Source organism: Photinus pyralis, unplaced genomic scaffold (assembly GCF_008802855.1).
Source record: "Photinus pyralis isolate 1611_PpyrPB1 unplaced genomic scaffold, Ppyr1.3 Ppyr1.4_LG7, whole genome shotgun sequence".
NCBI lineage: Eukaryota > Metazoa > Arthropoda > Insecta > Coleoptera > Lampyridae > Photinus > Photinus pyralis.
The window spans coordinates 39,242,244-39,256,491 of record NW_022170738.1 but is presented as its reverse complement, the minus strand read 5'-3'; the positions used below and the strand labels follow the sequence as shown (position 1 = coordinate 39,256,491).

The 14,248-nt window shown below is 33.5% G+C and overlaps 1 protein-coding gene across 1 annotated transcript in view; it reads right to left on the bottom strand.

Annotated features, from left to right (window-relative positions):
- LOC116176236 (metabotropic glutamate receptor 3-like) overlaps window positions 1-14,248 on the bottom strand; it is a 50,843-nt gene that overhangs the window by 15,200 nt on the left and 21,395 nt on the right. The window lies entirely within an intron of this gene.

Genomic DNA, 14,248 nt, shown 5'->3' with positions numbered 1-14,248 from the left:
TCCGTTTATCTAATGTTTTAAATTTTCCGGATTTGTAAAATGCTCTTTAAATTCTTCAGGTTTGTTAGTTTCTTCCTATTCTTGAGTCTACTCGACTAATTATTTGCTTTGTATTCTTAATGGCCCTACATCTTTTTTGTTCATACTTTTCAATTTCCTATTTATGGACTCTTAGCATTCATCAAACTCGTTTACTGCTTCGAATTAAGGAATAAAGGAACAGCCTGCAGTTATTTTTGGAGGTAACAAGCTCAAATATCATATCTTAAGTTTACTTCATCCTTAAAATATGGGAGTAGAAGCAAAATTGTTCAAGGGATTTGGATGCTTGCTTTTAAATTTTCAATTTTCTTTGGGCTGCTCTTCAATGGAGATTCTTTACAAGGCAATTTATTGAAAACCGTTTACCACTGTTTGTCATAATACGTTTTGGTTCTTAATTTCAACTACAAATTTTATGGTGGGACTTTTTATGTGAATCTGCAAAAATGTTCCTCTAGATTTTTAATGTCGTAAAAAATCACAACAGAATTTTAAAAATCTTATAAAGAATGTCTGAAACCTTTGAAACGTTTATGGCGAAATTTTGAAAATCTTCGAAAAGCCTATCCAAATTCTCTGAAAAACCCGACGAATCCACAAAGAATCTCAGAAAAAGCGCTTTCTCTGAAGAATCCATAAACATTTTACATAGAATCTCTTAGTTTTTTTTTAAATTAAGCATCTCTGATCAATTCTACGAACAATAATTTCTAGAAAATTTATAAAAAACATGCTCGATCTATAATCACAAAAAAGGAGAACCTGTTTTTTAAATATTTATCGTTATCTAAATTTAAGGCATTGCAATTTTAGCTGATGCTGTTCTCTTTGACTAGATCTCCTATGAGGACCTCCAAAATTTTATTGCATGAACCAATTTGCAGTAGGTAAGCATTGAACCCAATAGGCCAAGTTCGCCGTCAGACCAAGTTATATTCTTCTTGGGGGATTTTTGTGCGAAAACAGGACTGTACCAAAAGTTCACAAAATTTACACCATGCGGCAAAATAAACCTCCCGCGTACGTTTCAAAAAATTGATAAAAATTAATAACTCAATCTATGAGCACGACATTCGTCTCATACGTAAAAGAAAAGAGCACAAAATGGACAAAAAATTTCGAATTTTACAACGCCAAGTACACGCGTTGGACTTTTTGGATCTGCTGCATTTCTCCCACAATATTATTATCTGCAATAATGCATTTAATACATTAAAAACTTTGTATTGCAGACATCTAGGTTTCCTAACAATATTTTAATGTATAAAATAAGGCAATAGGAATTTATACGCTCCTTTGAAAGACTCCAAAATACATACCGTAGGGTGGTCCGTATGAACAAATGTTGTTTAGTTTCGTTTAAAAAAAGAAACACTCTGTATAAAAACTGTTCATCACGATTGATTCTACATAAAAAAGATTTTACCACAATCAATTATCTTTAATAAAAAGAAATAATTTCGAGACACGCCCCCTAGCGGCCAAAGATTAGAGACATCTGAATTCTGTTTGCGCCAGTGATTTTCTATTTAGAATCTCCAGACATCTATGTCCATTTTTTTGTATGTCTTAAAATAAATGGCGTTTACAAAAGAAAGTGTCCAATTTGTACCACCCTGTACATACAACTAATTAACCCTTTTTGAGCTTTTTTGAATTTCATGGCAACAGTTCGCGATAGTTGAGCATTAATAATAAAACAGTGTAAGAACCAAAGAACCAAAATGTACATATTATAAAGGTAACCAAATTATGTTTGACATTTCAGGGTGTACAACTGTCACTTTCTGTCCCGCGTCGCGGAGAAAAAGTGACACTTTAGTCCCTTAAATGAATGACAAAACACGTTGATTTAGTCCACGGAGTAGACAAAATATGTGAAATAAATGGAGGCATCCTAATTTTCATGTCTATATATTAAACGGTTGGATCGTGAGAGCTATGGATTTATTTATCAAAAACTTTTTAAGCCTCCTTAGCGGAGTGATCGAAATAAATGCTTTCTGAGTGTATAAGGACCGATTTCTTAAATATGGGTTGAAGAAGTTGATCAATACTGCCGCCATAAATGCAGAAAAACTGATTACCACTGTTTCCCATCATACTTTTTGGTTCATCCTTTCAACTTCAAATTTTTTGGTGGGACTTTTAACGGCAATCTGCAAAAATTTCTCTAGATTTTTTATGGTGTAGAAAATCACAACAGAATTTTAAAAATCATCTAAAGAATATCTAAAATCTTTGAAACGTTTATGGCGAAATTTTGAAAATCTTTGAAAAACCTATCCAAATTGTCGGAAAAACTGAAGTACACCCGAAGAATCCACAACGAATTTCAGAAAAAGCGCTTTCTCTGAAGAACCCATAAAAATTTTACACAGAATCTATTTTTTTTTAATTTAAGCACCTCGGATTAATTTCCACGGAACTTTTAGTCACTGAAAAGGCTTTACAGGATGGTATAGTCTACAAACAATAATGTCTAAAAAAATATGCTTTGTCAATAATTACAGAAAAGGAGAAACTTTTTTATATTTATCTTTATCTAAATTTAAGACATTGCAATTTTAGCTGATACTGTTCTATCAACTCGATCCCGTTATAAGTATGTGGACCTCCCAAGTTTCATTGCATGAACCAATTACTCATTCGAATGAATGAGCCACCATTACATGCTCATGGAATAATATACTATTATACATTAAAAATTATGTATTGCAGACATCTAGGTTTCTATGGGGACCAATAGATGGCAGGAATGTTTAAAATGGCAATTTCTTGATTATCTTGATTATTTCCGAATATGTTTGATTTCAAATAACACAAAAAAATACAAAAAACGTGACAACATATGTGAATAAAATAAACAAGTAATATAATATATAAATGAATAATACAGCTAACCAAGAACTTGCCGTTTTAAATAATTCTGCCGTCTTTTGTTCGGCATGGAAACCTAGATGTCTGCAATAACAATATTTTAATGTATAAAAGGTAATATTGCAAATAATATTTAATATAAATATAACAGGAATTAATACGCTCCTTTCAAAGACTCCAAAATACATACCGCAGGGTGGTCCGTATGAAAAAATTTAGTTTAGTTTCGTTTAACAAAAGCAAACACTCTGTATAAAAACTGTGCATCACGATTGATTCTACATAAAAAAGATTTTACTAAATTCAATTAAGTTTAATAAAAAGAAAGTTATGGAGTATTAAAGAAATCGACTAATTTTGAGACCCGCCCCCTAGCGGCCAAAGATTAGAGACATCTGAATTCTGTTTGCGCCAGTGATTTTCTCTTTAAAATCTCCTATGTCTTAAAATAAATGGTGTTACAAAAGAAAGTGTTCAATTTGTACCACCCTGTACATGCAACCAATTAACATTTTTTTTAGCGTTTTTGAATTTCATGGCAATAGTTGAGCATTGATTTTTGAACTCTTTTTGTCGACTTTTTCAGATTCACTGAAATTTTTAAAATCCTTCCACCTTTTGACCCGATGGATTAGGACGCACTTTAGTCCTGTGGTATATACTATTTTTTGTACTCCTGGACCTATTGCGCTACAGCAATTTCAATGTTAAATGGTTTGATTGTAGGATCAATAAGTAGGTATACTTTGTCATGTCAAATTGTGACCATGTAATAATAAATGTCAGTTTAAAGATTTTTGTTCAAAACTACGGCGCAGAAATGATGGTTTAAAACTCTGCAGAACAAGTATGGGAAAACTACTGCTTCCCACGTTCCAAAAGAGATAGGAAAACGGTATAAAGTGTGCAAGAACCAACATGTACATATAATTGTATTAGTTGTTAAATAATGTTTGACATTGCAGGGTGTACTGTCACTTTTTGTCCCGCGTCGCGCAGAAAAAGTGACACTTTAGTTCATATTATTATTATTAATTGAATCGTGATTTACATAAATCAACCGTTAAGTATCGCCAGCAAAATTTTGACAGGCATTTTCCCCTCGCAGTGAAATAATTTTTAAGGAATTCGTTTCCCTTAATATGCAAGGTGTACGACGCAATGCAAGTTTAATTTAGAAGTAATCAACCAATTATTTTAGAAATATTATGATTTACACAAATTCATCCCTTAAATATCGCTAGTAAAATTGTTACACTTATTCGCAACTTGCAGGGAAGTTAAGGTTTCTTATGTAAAAAGTAACTCAGCTTGTAGGGAAATTACCTGCCCCAAAGTGCAATAACTGACTGTTTAGTCTGAAAAGGTGAAATAAGTAATAGGCGACCGTAAATCAAAGCTTATGTGACAAACAGTTCAGTGTATTTTTCAATTCTTTAGTTTGTTGTCGTTTACTGCCGTTAATTTCATTACCAGGCAAAATCTTAAATAAATGTTAGAGACAAAGAGACGTACAGTTGTTCATCAAAATTGCATTATATAATATAGTAATTTACATAAAAGTCAGGAAAAAATGGTCCATTACTGGCGAGGAAATATTGAAGTACAAGGCGCCTATGGGGACGAGTACTTTAATTTCCGAGTCAAGTAATGCCATTTTACTGACGAGTTTTGTATAAAATTTTACCCTAAATCGTATTTTAAGATAAAATTTCAATTTTGATTAATGTCAATCTGTCAGTGATGACAGGAGTCATTATAAACATTTAGCAGTGCGGCCGGAAAAGTGGCAGGTGTGGCCGTAAAGTGACAGGCCACAAGAAATAGTCTGGTCTGCCTCTGTCATAGAAACTAAAATTTCTTGGCATAAAGTAGGCCTGAAAATAAAAGTAAAAAGGTATATAGACGTAATCAAAGATTTACAACGTGGTGTATCCAGAATTTAACATTAATTTCAAAAATGCGGTACCTATCGCCCTTACCGAATACGGTTCATTTCCACTTAAACAGTATCGGTAATCTCCCAAATTTCGGAAACTACAGTTTGCATCGGTCACTTTTATTATTTTTCTTCGTACTCCATTTATTTTGTATACTTCTGTACACTAGAAATCGCACCAAGAGCATGATCGGGCGCGAGCAAATGGTGACGATTTACATGCTACAGGATTTTTGACAAATTATGAATCTTGTAGTTAAGTAGAGATTTCCGTGCAGTTAAACTTTATCGCTCCCGTACGAACAGCGAAATTTCGTTAGGGAAAATTAATCAAAATTGGATTAATATTATACAACACGATATTAGTTGGGGCTACATAATACTTAGTATAAAGGTGACATTTATATCACAACATATAATTTTCGGCGTCGCTTTATTATATAAACTCTCATGTGTATTAATTTTCACAGCGTGGCTCAGTTAGATATCACTAGCAAAATTCTAATTATAATTTCTGCGCATACATTACATTAATACCACGGGTATATCTCTACAGCCCCACGTTTCAAAATCCAATTCTACCAACGCTAGAGACATAGGTACATTACATATAAATCCAAACTAGTAAGTCGAAAATAGTTTGCTAAGTAATCCCGTTCGTAAAGTTTGTTGTTCGCATTACGTGTTCGACGATTTGGTATTAATTCGGATTTAGATTCATTGTTCCCCATATAACTGTGTTTCGATAAATTATGTAATTACGCATGTAGCAAGCTCGTTTGGGATAATTAAATTGTGTTTGCAAATTTAATTGGCGACATTTATAGGGAGAGTACTTCGAGCTTTCAACTACAAATGTGGCTGGGGCTCTAGATAAATACAACGGCGCCCATTATGTTAAAAGATGTTCTACAGAATTAGCCGTTCAGATCTGGACCAATAATTCAAGCAACAAATTTCGATAATATCAAAAGCTGAAGATACGAGGGGTCGTTTTCATATTTCCGGAGTAGGTATGAACGTACAAAAGATTATAACACATTTTCAATAACGTCTTTAATCAAGTATAATAAAATTCTCTGGTTTTGCCGCAAAATGGCCCTTAACAGCTGCTATAAGCTTGGCACTGTCCCTAAATTTTGTCCTCCTTAGTGTTTTTTTGAGATTCGACAACAGAAAATAGTCACTTGGTGCTAGATCTGGACAATAAGATTCAATTTCAATTTCAGTAGCTTTTGAAAGTTTGAAAGTCTGCAGAAGGGCTGACTTGTAACTCCTTGGAAGGGCTTGAGCCCTTAACATGCCACTACATGTTACCCCTCGTAACGTCCTAAGCTATAATCATGCTCCCCCCCTTTTCATTGCTTGGTTTTTTAAGTACACGTATTGTTCAAACGATTCCTTATTTTGTAGTTAACAATACCAAATCTTTAGAGCTCACAGCCAGAGGTGCTCACAAAGGGGATCAAGGGCTTTACACCCCCTGAGAACTCAAAATATTGCTAGTAGAATCATTTGAAAGCAAAAAGCGGTAAAATATTTCTGAAAAATCAACGCAATTGAAGTTAAAAGTGATTCGGTAGGTACGTAGCAGAAACTTTAAATTTTCTAATCCAAAATTGCTTTGTTCTGCAGTTGAAAAACGAAAGAATCAAAGGATATCAAATTAGTTGCCCAACGAATTAAATTTTAAGGAATCTTTAGTGGTATTTTTAATCTTTAGAAGCTCTTTCCTCATACACGACATACATAATTAATTATTAAACAAACTCGATACGAATCTACTAGAAAGACGTGATATTTGAAAATTGGGGTTGGCAAGTTTAGATATGAAAGAGCGCGTTGATTTTTCCATCAGATAACGTTTATATGTGTATTATTATTCAGTAAAACAAAAACGTGTTTATTCAATGGCTGGTCCCTTTTCGTCCATCATGTAAAAGATATAGTTGTGAAAGGCAACAGTAACTGTTTGCGTTTGTATATATAGGTACTGTTATCTGCAAGTCTCTTAAAGAAGATCCATTTCGGGGGAATAATTTTGAACAAAAATCGTTGGTATCTTCACATGACGTGTAGGAAGTGAATATCAAACAGCTGCTGCGAAATATTCTTTCTAAGTGAAAAAATGGTTCTACGAATATTCGAGAATAAGTTCGCTGCGTGGGATATTTCTTTACTGTTAAAGTTCATTCGTGACCTAACCTCCAATTTACTAGTCCAGGAGCGCGATATAAATAAATATACTAATTCTGTAACGTTAATTGGGTGGGATGGCCACCCTCGTCGAAATAATGAAGAAAAAACTGTCAAATGATCCATAATTCACAAAATTAAAATTGATTATTCACGAAATAAAATATTTGCAAGGAAAGAACCATATGTACTGTATTTCTGACATTTACTAAACACCTGCTTATTGCTTTTTTTTGTTAATTTTTCACGTTCTGTTAGTTTAAAGGTCTCTAAATTTAAAGTGTAGCAATGCGTATGACAAGGATTTTCTAATTTTTCTGTACTATCTTCTAATTTAACAGTATACAGGTAGTAAGAAAGAGAAAAAATCACTATGTGGCCATTAAAAAAATTGAAGATGGCGGTCGCACTAAAAAATCATGTGACAAAAAACAGTTTCTTTAACCTCAAAACAGAGCTGGGCAGAATACTTCCAAAAAGTATTTGAATACTAAACAGTAAATACTTTACACAAATCAAAGGTATTTGAATACTAAATACTTTTACGTCCAGCAAAAGCGAATACTAGATACAGATACATTGAAAAGGAATCAAAACTTAAAAAAATAAGTATTCAAATACTTTAGAATGTATTCGAATACTTTCATAAGTATTCGAATACCTACTTTCAAAAGTATTCTAATACTATCAAAGGTATTCGAATACTATAAAAAGTATTCGAATACATTGAAAAGTATTTCATTAACTTACTTTGAAAAGTATTCGAATACAGTAAAAAGTGTTCAAATACTTGTCACTCAAATACATTAAAAATTTAAAATAGTATACTAGATAAAAGTCTTAATACTACTTAAAAAATCAAGTTATACTTTGTATGGGGTTAGCTTTTTTTATATTTCTATTGTTATATACAAATTTAAGGGGAGTAAAAGCGTATTATTATTATTATATTATTATATAGGAGGTACCTACCAGGACCTTTCTTATACCAGTTATATCCTTAAGAATACGTGTACCAGTTTTCAAAGCGATCGTACGTCGTGTACATGATACGTACGCCTTTCTGAAATTAATCCTAGCGATTTTGGAACAGATCCATTTTTGACCATCCGTTTGTCCGTGTGCATGATAGTTTGTTTAGAAACGTGCGATCGCTTTGAAAATTGGTACACATGGTCTTAAGGAAATAAGAAAGGTCCCTATTGTTTTTAAGTTACGTAGACTATCGAGTCAAAAAGTTTCACTCCAGGATCCTTCGGTATTCAGTTGTATCGGATTTTTATATTTGATTCTGTAACAATGGAAACTTTCCCCAAACATTTCTAATGTTCTCAAATATTTGAATAACTTAAAAGTACTGCCTTTTTTTGAGGCCGTAAAAAATGTCTGAGATCGACCGGGAAATTACATTTTCTTATAGAATTTGACCCGTAGAATCCATAATTTAAAACAGTTTGAAGATTGGGCTACTAGGAGCTACAGCCCTTTGAATTTTCTTTCGAAATTTGGTTTTTGTCCATAACTTTATATTGAGAGGTTTAATCGAAAAAGAACGAATTGTTTTGGATTCTACGCACCAAAATTAATAAGAAAAAGTGTTTTCCCGAGAAATTTTGGTGCAGTCGATTTTTGATAAAAAAGGAAGGTTATACACTGCCTTTTTTTGAGGCCCGAAAAAAAAATTGTCTCAGATCGACCCGATTTATAGAATGTGGCCTGTAGAATCCATAATTTCAAACAGTTCCAAGATTGGACTACTAGTCAAAAGTTACAGCCCTTTGAATTTTTTTCGACAATGGTTTCTAGTCTATAACTTTTGATTGAGAAGTCTGATCGAAAAAGTACGAATTGTTTTGGATTCTACGCACCAAAATTAATAAGAAAAAGAGAAATTTTGGTGCAGTCGATTTTTGGTAAAAAAGGAAGGTTATACACTGCCTTTTTTTGAGGCCCGAAGAAAAAAATTGTCTCAGATCGACCCGGAAAAAAAATTTTCTTATAGAATGTGGCCTGTAGAATCCATAATTTCAAACAGTTCCAAGATTGGACCACTAGTTCAAAAGTTACAGCCCTTTGAATTTTTTTCGACATTGGTTTCTAGTCCATAACTTTTGATTGAGAAGTCTGATCGAACAAGTACGAATTGTTTCGGATTCTACGCACCAAAATTAATAAGAAAAAGTGTTTTCCCGAGAAATTTTGGAGTAGTCGATTTTTGGTAAAAAAGGAAGGTTTTTCCGAAGTATTCGAATACTAAATATTTGTGAAAGTATTTGAGTTACAAATACAAATACTGCTTCCATAAAAGTATTTAATTACAAAGTATTTGAATACTTTAAAGGATTTGAATACTAAAAAGTATTTACAAAATCGAATACTGCCCAGCTCTGCCTCAAAATATTTGAAATAATTTCAAATGGAAGCGTTCTAGTTTTCATGCCTATACCTAGCTTTGGTTCCTTCTGTAATAGCGACCCTGTATAATATACACTTCAAAAGTGGTTGGTCGACAACCTCTAACGTAGACTTGCATTATCTCTCATTAAAAAATTATCTCTATCCAAGTTGAGAATTCGTGTACCAATTTTACTGGCGATATTTAAGGGAAGATTTGTAAATCATGAGTCAATTAAATACTTAAAAAATATTAGCCGACCATCTCTAAATTAAATTTGGATTACTTACCCTTTGTATAAAAAAGACGACTTCATTTAAAAATGAATGAAGGTGTTTTTCAATAATTTAAATGCCGATAGTTAAAGTACACCTTGTGTAAATAAGTTCTTCAACAATTATTAGTTAGTAGTCCCTAAATTAGACTTGCATTGAGTGGTACTTGTCACATAAAGAAAACTAGAAAACCCATTTATGTTAAACGACATTTAAGAGAATGATGTCTCCATCATTCTAAATTGGAATCGCATTACACAGTACATAAGGAAGATACTTCAGCAATGGTAGTCCACCCCTAAATTCTTGCATTACCTCGTACTTTTTACATAAGAAGAACGACTTCACTTAAAAATTATATTCTCACTAAATTGTAGATTTTCAATGTACAAACAACAATTTTTTTGATATACCCCCCCCCCCCCCTAATGATTACGCAGAGGCTACTAGGTATTTTTCATTTCCCGAAGCTCTTACGAAAGGTTTTGCAAATGCTCGCCTCAACAGACATTCGTGAAGTATCCTCCAACCAACGATCAATACACTCTTCAGAGGATTTTTAAAAATATTTTAGAGATTCCTGTCTTAAAAAATAGTGGACGATTTGGCACACTAGTCTTGGTTAAGGTACACGTACAAGGAAGTAGAATATAATAAACTCCACAAGACGGAGTGTTATATACTAAAAGCCACAAGTCTGCAACTTCAATAATCAGAGAGTAAATACAATAATTTAATTCGCTACATCACATACATTAATCTAGGCTTCGTTATACACACTAGTTACGCAAGGAAGAAGCACCGCAAAACCTAATTAAAAGTTACATAAAGTTTGCTTTGTATACTTAGAAAGCTCATCGGTACTAACTACGATTTAGTTCAAAGCGGTTTGAAGACAAAAGTTTAAAATTGACAAAGTTAAACAGAAATTTTGCCAAGGAAACTACTACATGCGCAAGTTCTATTTTGGAAACCACCCGAAACTCATTCAGGGCTGATTGAAAGAATTTAATTACAGTTAATACTGTTTGAACTTTTCTAGTAGGTAAGTCTTCCATAAAAATGAAAGCTTAATTCTCGATTTTGTAGCAATAAATTAAAGTGGCTGCGCCCGTTGCTGAAATTTATAAACAAAAAAATGCAGGCTTCAATGTGAGAGAAGACCATTTAGCTTTAATTAAGTTTTAAAGCCTTTGGCGTTTCAAGGCAGCTGTGCGTGTTATGTTGTACAGTTCGCTACCTAATTATTGTGACAGAACGGCCTATGAAAAACGGGGCAAATTTGCGGGAGAGCTCCTTCATAGTGAACGTTACCAATTATGAACTAATAATGAAAAGGCGCTATGGGGAAATGAAATAATCAGTGCGTGAGGTTTAAAGCAAAAGAGGAGCGGTAGTATGAAAATTGTTCCCAATTAAAAGTTTGTATGTCACCTGGGATTTTATCCTAACGAAACTTTAAAGGGGTTAATTTGATTACAAAACGATGTACCTCTCGTTGGATACTAACATTATTAGTCATGTTTTCGTATATTTGCTTGCGTGCCAAGACATTCTGTAAAACTTGAGATGTTTCAATAGTTTAGAATTTGAGCACTCACTGAAAACATACACCTTACCTATGGGTCCAATTACAGCGAAAAACAAACTTAGTATACAGCCCGAATCGAAGCGAACTAAGGGCAGTCGCTGCTCTTTCAATAGCCGCTTTTTCTGCAAAAATAAATACAATTGACAGGCCGGGGACCTTTGTCAGCGGAAAAAACATGAAACGAGTTGATGAAAAACATACAACTTCAGTATTCAATTCTCGTTTAATTGAATCCGTTGGAAGTCAATAAATGTGCAAAACGATTTCGGTAGGGTTCGGCTTGATTAATAGTTCTCATTGACCTTCCTCAACTACTGGACAATCTCTCAAAATGTTGTAGTGGAAAATAAACCTCAATTATATTAAATGATTTGTCACCAGACAGGATTAACGTAGGTTTTGTTACCACTAAAAATCTTTTATGAGATGATCCTTCACTTTCAACGGAAGGGTCACGAATTCGATTTCGCGGATAACTATAAAAAGCAGAAGGGATTATGAATCCTTCGCTATAAAAAATATTTAACCGGCCTTCTTTGTACGTCAAAATTGCGTTGGCCGACCAAGCAAATCAGCAGAAAAAGTGAAAAAAAAACATTGGCCAATCTAAATTTTTTTTTTCGTGCAGGGGCGCATAAATTCCTCTAACCTCGCCAACAATACGCTTAAAACTTTATGTAGAAGTTATAAATTTTTCAATCCCTACAAAGCACCATTTCGCGCCCCATTGAATCATATTTCATGCAATATGTGTCACATTTGTCGTACCGTGTGTAATTTGCAGTAACTCGTGAAGAATTTATTCTCAGTGCTCTTTCGCGATATTTTTAACCCTTGACTCTCTAAAATTAATTTCGGTAAATGTCGCTTGTGATTTATTACATCGCTACACAAGCTAAATTTCGTATTACTTCTGATCCTTACTTTCCATTCCAAGTCTCAATTTCTATCCTTCAGAGTTTAGACTACAGTGTTTTAGGCATCTAGGAAATATTAATTTTAAAATAGGGTACAGTACAATGTTTCCCTTTATCTTCGTGTACAATACAAAATTTTGTTTTATAGCAGAAGCCATATAAATCAATATAAATACTCTGAAACTTCTGAATGTAATTTGGACGTAAAAAATAGTAAGGTTGGGTTCTACCGTCGTTTCTATAAAAACATTATTGTTTTCTGTTCGGAACTTCATTCTATTTCATGCTCCGTGACCCAGAATGACAGACGTCATTAAAATGCACAATGATTTTCTCTTTAACTACCCTTGCGGTTAAAAAGCCTTACATTTTGTTCAAATATAATTATGTATACCAAGGCTATGTGCCAAAAATAATGGTAAGTGTAATATAATAGAGCGTAATAATTTACTATGTCAAAAAATTGTCTGGTAGAGGAGACTAGAACAGGCATACAAAAAGACAGTCCAAAATTATAAAAATTTGCTACTTATCTTTAATTTTTTCCTACCGTAAGAAGACGCTAAGGGTGCGGAAATTAATTACCTCGATAAAATTTTTTTCTTTAAGTTTTCTGCTATATGCAGGTTCTATTTTGCCGTTTCTACTCTTCTCTATCCATTGCTTTTTTTTCATATCTAAAAAATACAATTTAAAAAAGAGTAGGCACGAGTTACAAAGTTCGGCGTTCATGAAACCGGCTACAGGATTTCATTTCATATATCCAGGATTGTATGCTCTGGGCTCTATTAGATTTGAAACGTCAGATTTTGGAATTTCCGGTTAGTCTTATTAATTATGGGTTCAGGATCACAAATCCTTAATTTGGGATTGTATTGACCATGGAATCCGAGTACCGGTTTAGAATATCAAATTCAAATTCTGATTTTGGGACCTGTGTTCCAGAATTGGATTCTGGGCTCCGGGTCTCGGACTGTAAGTCCTGCATCTTGAACCACCAGAATTCTGGATACTAAGTAATTCATACCATCTTTTGAATGCTGGAACCTGTATTCTTGATTCCTAATCCTATATTATGAATATGTATCCTTTAACGATACTTTGTTCTGTGTTTCGGATTGTGAATCCCGACGTCTCGGTTTCCAGATTTTAAATATCCAAATTAAAAACGCTAGACCTCAGGGAGCAGCTCAGAGTGCGACAATGCCATCGCATCTTATCATAATCGTCAACATCGTAGTTTTTAAACTTGATTGATGTTTAAAAAATTCTTAAATAGCTCAATCTTAAAGCCGTTTTATCTTGCATGTATAGAATTAAGTTTTGTCGAGAAAATTATTTCGCTCAGAAGGTAATGTAAATCGGATTTGATTCTTGTTTATTAATATTCAAAACGATGTGGTAATTTCTGTTTGATTTTGCGAGCAAACCCATAGAAAAATTAAGTTCCTATTGAAGAAGCACACTGAAAAGCGGAGAAATTTTCAATCAATCACTCATAGTGAAATTGCATATAGAGCTAGCCGTACGTAAGGAATAATTTTACGAATTTACTTAAAAATCAAAATTATCATTTTGAAAAGAAATTCAACCCCTTTTATTGCAAAAGCCCGTTGCACTTTATATAATAATATTTTTTTTCATTATCACTCCTTTCATCTGGAAACTTACAGCACTCATACATTCTTTAATCATTTTCGGAATTTTATACTCTATTTCTTTAATTGTATACTCAGCATTTTATAATTCGGAAAAACTGTCTCTTTTCCTCTTGCTATATTCGGTAAATTTTATAATTCTTCTGAACTCACCTAGCCTTTAATTGTATATTTATTTATAATAATCAACCCTAACCCCTGTGGGTCCGGGGGAAGAATCGGCTCACCCCCGCCCTGGGGGTCGTAGAAGGTCGACCAATGGGCAGAGGAGGCGGCTAGTTCAACCTCCTCCCGTAGATACTTTATCATTTTCCAAATCCAAGGCGGCCATCCCACTACCCTCCTTGTTTTCAAT